This window comes from Octopus sinensis, linkage group LG8 (assembly GCF_006345805.1).
Source record: "Octopus sinensis linkage group LG8, ASM634580v1, whole genome shotgun sequence".
In the NCBI taxonomy this organism is placed as follows: Eukaryota; Metazoa; Mollusca; class Cephalopoda; order Octopoda; family Octopodidae; genus Octopus; species Octopus sinensis.
Window position 1 is genome coordinate 45521552 of NC_043004.1, and position 9817 is coordinate 45531368.

Genomic DNA, 9817 nt, shown 5'->3' on the forward strand with positions numbered 1-9817 from the left:
GAGTAATGTGCGTGCTTAAGGCTTGGTAACGTAGGGTATATGAGTATAAGTGACGAACTGCGTGAGTGTATAGTTAGAGAAAGCGGTTGGTATGGGGTGTGTGTGAATAGAAAAGGGCTGGTGAGACTTTTGTATGTGCCTGTGGGATTATTTAAAGGAAAGTTTGTCGGTTGTTAAAATCAAGAAGGCGGCGAGCTGGCAGAAACGTTAGCACGCCGGGCGAAATGCTTAGCGGTATTTCGTCTGTCGTTACGTTGTGAGTTCAAATTCCGCCGAGGTCTACTTTGCCTTTCATCCTTTCGGGGTCGATTAAATAAGTACCAGTTACGCACTGGGGTCGATATATAATCGACTTAATCCGTTTGTCTGTCCTTGTTTATCTTCTCTGTGTTTAGCCCCTTGAGGGTAGTAAAGAAATAGGTTGTTAAAATCAAGGGAGATTGATGTCTATATGGAACGAACAGCGGAAACGATAGTACCTCAAGATAGTGAGATACAAATGGGAACAGACACACTGTTTGAATACCAAAAAAAAAAGAGGGATTGTCACATCTAGAGCTTTGTAGACAAGATTTATGTTAGTTGCATCATCGATGCTGACCTAAGGCTTGATAATAATAATCAAAAAGGATCAAAGGTCCTCTCTGAGTCATAGGTTCATAGGGCCTCTTTCTCTGTTTCTGTGGAGTATACGTTTCAACCGCCCCGGACAGGATGACTTTATTATTATAGGTTTACCCATTTTTGCCAGCTGGGTGAACTTGAGCAACATAAAAGGGAGTGTATTGCTCAACAACACAACGCATCGCTCGGTCTAGAAACCGAAACCATAATCTTACGACCAATGAATTTATGATCTTTCGAGAGACGGTGGAATAATTATTTTTTGGGGAATTTTATTCTTGAAGTACATATAAAGCCACGAGTAATAGCATGTAAGCATTGGGCTGAAAACCCTTTTGGATAGAAAAGAAATTAAAGGCAGTTGATAAGATCGGCTAAAATGTATCTGTAATACTCATTGATCTGATTAATAAACCTATTCTACTGATAAATATACGAATATATATTTTTCTAACTTATGGATTCTTAGACCTATTATATATATATATATATATAATATATATATATATATTATATATATATATATATATATATATATATATTATATATATATATATATATATATATATATATATATATAGATATATATATATATATATATTATATATTGGAGGGGTGAGGATATAGTTATAGTCAAATATATTTATTCCGGTACTTCATTTTATCGACTCCTGGAGAATATAAGTCAAAGTTAATTTAGGTAGGATTTGTTCATACAAACATTAAATGGGGGAAATAAAATTTATTTTAAGATGGGATAGCCACGGTTGAAACGTACTTCACCATAGATCTCCACAACCAGAGCTGACCACCAGTTGAATTAAGTGAAAGCATAACCTGTCATTGTTCTAGGATACAACGATATACAATGAAGCACGCTATAATTATTCGACGTAAAGGTCAGCGCTGGAATATTTCAAACCACAGGTATTGTAAATGCTTCAACACAACTCTTGATTCTCCATAGGCCTGCTTCAGTTTCTAGAATCTTCTATGTTTTCTCTGCGGGAGAACTACATAGCTATCAAGGCACTAACATGATAGTTGTCTCCCTGCATCCATGTTCTTGTCGGCACAACAGTAGGTTGGTTGGATAAAGGTTAACGCGGATTTATAAACGACGACGGTTATTTATAAGTCTTCTTGTGAAAAATAAGAGGAGCCCTCACACAATCTCTCATTTGCTCCGTCTTCTATAGATTTCTATCTGTAAGAAGTTATGATCTACCAAAAGAATACTAAATGTCTTCCAGGGTCCACTTTGCACTTTGGTGCTCTTAGGGGTCAGCTAATAAACTAAATACCAATCAAAATATTAGTCAATTCTATCGTCTTAAGATCCCGGCCTTGTAAAATATACCTATTTCTTTATTACCCACAAGGGGCTAAACATAGAGGGGGCAAACAAGGACAGACATAGGTATTAAGTCGATTACATCGACCCCAGTGCGTAGCTGGTACTTAATTTATCGACCCCGAAAGGATGAAAGGCAAAGTCAACCTCGGCGGAATTTGAACTCACAACGTAACGACAAGCGAAATACCGTTAAGCATTTCGCCCGGCGTGCTAACGTTTCTGCCAGCTCTCCGCCTTTTAAAATATACCGCGGTATCGTGCCAGAGTAAGAAATTATTCGTAACGCGGAGTTCCTGAATCGCCAAATACTACGGTCCGTCCAATAACAGCCAGATATGCACAGAAGACTATTGTATCCAGTACAATACGCGCTTGTGTATATATAAGAATGGGGTGTGAATGTATTGTGTACGCATGTATACGGTGCATATGTGTGTGTGTGTATATATATATATATATATATATATATATATATGCACACAATATCTTTCATTTGCCCTCTCTTTCTTTTTCTCTCACCTCCTCTCTCTCTCTCTCTCTTTCTCTCTCTCGTTGTAGTCGATATTGGCAATGAGATTAAGACATAAATTATCATCGCCATTATTATCGTTATCATAATTATTATCATTATTATCAGCATCAGCATTGTAATCATAATTAATATAATAAGAACAAAAATAATAATAATAATAATAATAATAATAATAATGGCGAGAACAATAATAATAATTAGCTACGCTGACACCTCCAACCCCAGCGAAAGTCATCGATATTTCTTGTTGCTGTTCGTTCGTTCTTTTATTATTACAGAAATCTCTTAACCATTCATCTTAGCTACAAATCAATTTCTGGTTGGACGAGTGGAACGATCACTCTCTCTCTCTCTCCTCTCTCTCTCTCTCTCTCTCTCTCTCTCTCTCTCTCTCTATCTCCAACTTACCCGACTCCATGCCAAGAATCAATGATGAAACAACAGCAACAACAACAACAACAATAATAATAATAATGATAATAATGATAATAAATAGTAATGCTGACATCTTAATCAAGAACTAGAATAATAACCATAAATTGAGGAAAGAGAAATGGAAGAGCCATTACTTGAACATCATAAAATTCGCTTTTTGTTCCCCTGTTTCCAGGCCTTCTGTTTTTCTCCTGCTCTCCGCTGTAGCCGCCTCCTCTTCCTCCAATGCGAGAATTAGACTTACGTACATGCATACACTTACCAACCCATTATATTTTTCTGTACTTTTTTTTCTGTACTTGTTTCAGTCATTTGACTGCGGCCATGCTGGAGCACCGCCTTTTAGAGTGGTGAAAGAGTACAGCAGGGATCACCACCTCCTGCCGGAGCCTCGTGGAGCTTTAGGTGTTTTCGCTCAATAAACACACCACACCCCGGTCTGGGAATCGAAACCGCGATCCTCCGACCGCAAGTCCGCGCCCTAACCACGTGTGCTTCTGCGCACGCACACACATGTAAACGTTGTACATGCACATATGTATGCACATACACATAAAATATATATATTTAATATTATCTGAGTAATAATCTCATAGCCTGCTTTCCAAAGCCTCCTCAACAGGTATCGGCTACCAAATGTTATACAGCAGGATTTCTCTTTTACTGGATATACATGTGGAAATCCGTGAATATCTGCAGAGATTATACAAAAGAATTTTAATACCAGAGGGTGGAATGAACAGGCTTTATTCCAAATCACTACAGCTGATACTCATGCGCCGAACTTTGCTTCCCAACAACATAGTTCTGGGTTCAGTCCTACTGCACGGCATCATGGACAGTTTATTCTACTATAGCTTCGGGCCGCCCAGAGGCTTATAAGTGGATTTGACCCATCGTATATATATATATATATATATATATATATTATATATATATATATATATATATAATATATATAGAGTGAGTGTGTGTGTGTGTGTGTTTGTCACACCATCACGGCTTGACAACTGGTGTTGGTGTGCTTATGTCCCCATAACTTAGTGGTTCGGCAAAAGAGACGATAAATTAAGTACTGGGCTTTTAAAATATAAGTCCTGGGGTTGATTTGTTCGACAAAAAAAAACTTTCAAGGTGGTGCTCCACTATGGCCGCAACCATATGATTGAAACAAGTAAAGGAATATATATATATATGTATATATATTTGTATATACGAGGTACGTTCGAAAAGTATCCGATTTTATTTTTTCCGCCAAAACTAATGCCATGTGGGCAAAACACTTTGGGTGGGCAGTGATGCCGCCTTTCCCTGAGCGTGTGAAAACATTTGCACCAGTAGGCCTTGCCATTTCCTGGTTTTTACGCCTAGAGTGCAGACGTATAAGACGCTCTCGTCGGGTTGACCGAACGCACGGAGCTGAGATATTGCATCAAGTTTTGCTAAAAGTTTGGTGATACTTAAGCCCAAACCATCCAGAAAATTCAACAGGCTTTTGGCGATTGTACCATAGGTAAAACTCAGATCAAGGAGTGGTGCAAAGTCTTCAAATACGGCTGCACCTAGCACCAGTTTACAGTGATAAACTCGCCGCGCACATGTACATGGCAGGTTTCTGCACAGTTGCCGTCCATTAAACTTCCACTCTCGATATAGTCAACTGGAGGCTAGAGAAGAAGACACACAACCAAAGTACTGTACACAGCGTGGACTTAGTACTTTCTTCTGTCGTTCATGAAGCAAAATATGACAGATAAATGTATAGCTCTTATTTAATTCTGTTGTGTCTGGGGAGAGTCATTTTCTTTTTGTGCCTTTTAATTTAACACACACACCGGTAAAATTTCCACTTATTTCGTATTTTTATTTTCCTAAAATTTTCGTTGCGTCTTGTAACCTCTTCAATAGTCGATTGTTCTCTGCAAACGACCTGAGAAGAGATAATCTAAAAAATGTAAGTACACCGCTAATCAACGTCTGGAAAATATTACATTATCACTGAAAACATACTGTGTACTAAGCGTCTAATAAGGAAAACTGAAGTTTTGGCAAGAATACGATAGAAAGCTTTCTTCGACAAAGGTATTACTATTGCAACTTTCGACAACAAATATGGCTTAAAAATTTATATAGAAAAATTTTCCCTGCCCCCGGTTCGAGACGGTCTTATTGAAGCTTTCTAGCGTAATATATAGAGTCTGATAATCACACTAAAAAAAAAACCCACTTAGAACGCATTCAGTTATGAGCATTTGTTAGTTACGTTAGAATATGTCAATATATAACTACATGTTGTCAAAACTCGAGATTATGAATTAGGCTGAAATATACATATTAAATGACGGCGGTGAAACTTGAACAACACATAAAAATAAAGACGAGTGAACGTAAAGACTAAGTTAATAATCCCAGTGCAGACTTATCAACCTAACCATAAACAAATTCTGTATAGTTAGTAAGCTGTAGTGGTCTCTAACTTCTGAGAAATTACAAATAGAAGAACACTGAAAAATAGTAGCTTAAAAAAATTGTAACCAAATCTAATTTAGTTCGATCTCTGAACATCTGTATCTGAAAGTGTTTTCCTGAAAGCTTTAGAATCCAAGAAAACCTGTCTTACATTGGTGACGCTAATTTTGTTATAATGATTAACATTAGAATGTTATTTCTTGTCAATAAATACGAAACTGTATCAATGCGAAACTCAAACAGAAGCAGAAACTTCCAATCTAGTCGGATTATGTTCGTACGTATTGTGTGTATATATATATATAATATATATATATATATATATATATTATATATATATATATATATAAGAGGATCTTTTCGGTTTGAACGGAGGTTTTTAACATAATTTTTAGGTAATTAAAAAATGTTTAACTTCGTAGACTGGCAGAATGTGTTTATAAAACATCTTTTTCTCTTGGCTTTATTGAGAAAATTCTATAGTTTGTAAGATATTTGTTGTTTTTTTTTCTTCAATTTCTGCAATTTCAACCAATCAGTGACATCTATTGAGGTAAAAAATATTCTGTGCCGTATGAATATGTTCCTCGTTTAAGAAACAGATTGGGTTTATTTACATTTCTGAGGGGAAAAAAAGATACCCTTCCCCCCACCCCTAAACCTAAAACAGATCGAAATGCAATAGATCGATACGAGGGTCATAATTATGGGTGACAATTTCATATGACAACGCTAGAAAAAACTGCCGTTCAAACCGAAAAGATCCATATAAGATGCACTTGAATTAGGTACTTGAATTGAGGCACCTCGTTAGGTCGAAATAATATACACGCACAGCAATATTATGTGACTATCAAACTTGGTACATAAGGAGCGGCCGAACGATATTCATGCTGTGTATGTAACAATTAGACGCAGCTGAGTAAAGAAATCCGCTTTTGAGTTATTCAGACATGTACATTATATTAGATACACAGTACATAATATTTACGAAGGGCAGATTCTGAGACAGTAACACCTGACACCTGTACCTCTACTGTTGCACATATATATGGCACTAACACTAGAAAACATAAAATCCACTGCGGACTATATAGAGATGATGGGCTAACTCTGTTATAATTAACCTATAATATAATATAATAATTAACCTATAATATCAGGGACAAAGTAAAAATAAAACAAACATTCATTAACTATTTCAAAAAGTTTTACCTGAAAACTATATTAAACACAAGTCTAAAAATAGTAAATTTTCTACTTACGAGATATAAACAGACAAATACTACCCCTTCTAAAACCAAACGGAGAATATTATATCTCAGTATCGACTCTGAACTTCTGTCCACATTTATAGAACATATCAATGATATTCATTAACGAATAGCCAATCTCATTAGATAAGGAAATATACGAAAAAAAAAAAAAAGTTAACCGATACTACAATATAACCTTAGTAAGATGTGGTTTCAAAGAGAAACTGAAATATATGAAAGCTGTAATAAAGAACAACATTAAACTCAGAAACAGGTAGATAATATTTCTAATCTTTAGTTTATAAAATTATCTACAAACATAGCAAATAACTTCCTCACACTGATAAATATACACTTCACTTTACTTAGATATCACAATATATTTAAAAGAATTTCTATAAAAGCCAACTCCTTTTGTTTGGACTATATAGGCTCACAAATCTTCAACTAAAATGATGCAATACAAACTGTCTGTTAATAGAAAATGGTTATCGAAGCTGCTAGTGGTGTAAGATTAAACGATAATTCGAAAAGGGCATATAGAAGGTTAACAGAAAACACTTTTAAATATAGGAGCAAAACTAACTCCCCTTTGTTATTATAATACGCATGCTACTTCAAAGAGAGTGGATAAGAAACAAATACGATAACATGGAGTATAACTAAGGAAGCAAGACTATGCTACGGACGTGGAAGCAGCAAGTGTTTATTCACTACTGAAAAGTTTGAAATATAAACTACCCCTGCCAACGCTTTGAACGGGATGAGGAAGGCGGCATTGCTACCTGCTTACACAAAATCCAATTGCGAATCGCTTAAGCATAGGTTTATATCAACTACATTTGAATTGTAACTCTGATAAATGTGAAATTACAGTATAAATTTCGGCAAAATCAGTGTGATCCCCCTTTCGTTATGACAACCAGAATAACCAGTCGGTGATTTTCATATCACATACTAACACAGATAGTGTGAATATGAATAATCTCATTCATTCACTCAGCCTGAAATAAACAACGAAATTAATATATTGCGGCGCCAACTTGGAGGCTTTCAAAATCTTTAAAACAGAACGGCCTTCAGCAAGGAAAAAAGCAAAAATACAGCGCGCCTGCATGCGTATATGAGTATATTTTTCCCTGTATATATGTGTCTATATTTTCCCATATATATGGTTCTGAGTTCAGTACCACTGCATGCCACTTTGAGCAAGTGTCTTCTGCTATAGCCTCAGGTAGACCAAACCTTATGAGTGGATTTGGTAGACAGAAACTGAAAGAAACCCGTCATGCATATGATTATATTATATATATATATATATGTGTGTGTGTGTGTGTGTTTGTGTATGTTTTTGTCTCGCACTATCGCAACGGGTGTTGTTTCATTTACGTCCATGTAACTTAGAAGTTAGAAAAAACGTACTGGGTTCGATTTGTTCGACTAAACCCTTCAAGGTGATGCCTCATTTATAACGAGTTAGTATTATTGTATAAGAGGCGCCGTGTGGTCAAATGCTTATGAAGTTCGCTTTTAAATCATAATACTCTAGTTTCGATTCCCTGGCATAACATCTTGAGAAACTCGGGCTTTAGAATCCCGTCGTATAGACTAAACCTTAAATTCAAAGATCCAGCCTTCTCACACTGTGTCACTCTGATGCTTCTTGAAAATTTAATCAGTTACACGTCTCAGGAATACTCCATCTTGCATGCTAATTCGCTGAGCTTTGTAGCGCCAGTTGATCGGGAACCATGACAGATTTTCGTTGCTAAGCCGCAGACCTTCTCGTGTTTACTTGGACTACATTTTCCTTCTTCTTTCTTTCCATTACAACAGTAAGATGTTATGTGAGGGAGAATTGGCTACTATTTCTTGCGTGTTGTATGACTCCTTCGAAGCTTCCTCTTAAACTCTTACTTTGTTCGCTGTAAACTATGCAGTATGTTTAAAGTTTTTTGTTTATGTGAAATGGATTTTCTTTTGTCGCTAGCGAGATAATCGCCACGTTACTCATGTATGTTTGTGGGTGAGAAATCTGAAATAACACTTAACAGCTAATATGTGACCAACTCGTACATGGCAAGTATTTTCGTACAATCGCCTCTTGTCTTTGCTTGTTGGCGATTGTATATGTTCACTCTTTGAGTTTATCAATACGATATACCACATTCAATTTGACAAAGAAAACAACCTGAGAGAAAGAAATATTTGAAGGATATTTCATATGCATATAGAACACACACACACACAACACACACACACATATGTATATAAAACAAAAGAGAAATTTATGAAAAGATGTAAAAGAAGCGGTTCAGTTTCATCATAATTTTTCTTTAAAACCTTTTTCCATTTCAGAGTACCGAATTAACAGACATTTTGTTCGCAACATAATAAAACCCCATTATATATATTTCTTCTATATTGGTTTATTCATTCTTTCAGAAAATTCATATATGAAATTTGGTGTATTCACGATATGTCGTGAGCAAACCCCTAAAAATAATATCCACAGAGAATTAATATAGCATGTTTGATGCCGCTAAGGACCTTGTTGTCCTTGATCACCAGAAGAAATTTTTTTTTGATTTTTAGTACATCTGTGTGTATCCACGTATATATTGCTGTATCCGTAAGTGTACATATGTGTGTATGTCTATATGAGAATATATATACATACATACACAAACACACACAATATCCTTCCACAATTTTTAATATTTTTCTATCACTGTTTACCTGAAACATTGCCTCATTCTTAATTTATTTCTTTGCAGGTTTCGTGGCTTCTTGGAACTCAGTCTCCAGAACAAGGATTAGCAATTCCGAGATAGCATTTTTGAATTCAAAACAGTTCTTATCTTAAAATGAACTTCTCCTCCTTTAATGATGTGAATAAATGTCATTCAGTATCACATACACACTTTGAAAGCCTTATCATTTCCGTAAACAATATTGATATTTGAATTTGTGTTATGTATGCAACAAAACAAGAACGTAAAGAGTTTTTGGTATCATTTATTTCCCATTACACGTGTTTCATTTGCTAGTAGGAATTACAAAGATTTACATGTTAGGTAGACATGTAACGAATTTACATGTAAAACACTTCATCCAAATGTGAAACTTGTATTATAATTTTTC

The 9817-nt window shown here is 35.6% G+C and overlaps 1 protein-coding gene across 3 annotated transcripts in view; it reads left to right on the forward strand.

Moving 5' to 3' along the window:
- The window catches only part of LOC115215131 (zinc finger CCCH domain-containing protein 10-like), a 608296-nt gene extending 598704 nt beyond the window's left edge, over nucleotides 1-9592 (forward strand). For all 3 annotated transcript variants that reach the window (XR_005000355.1, XR_005000360.1, XM_029784304.2), the window contains one exon: nucleotides 9451-9592. The gene's annotated coding sequence lies outside the window, so the exon portion shown is untranslated. The remainder of the gene's footprint in view (nucleotides 1-9450) is intronic.
- Nucleotides 9593-9817: the final 225 nt, after the last annotated feature.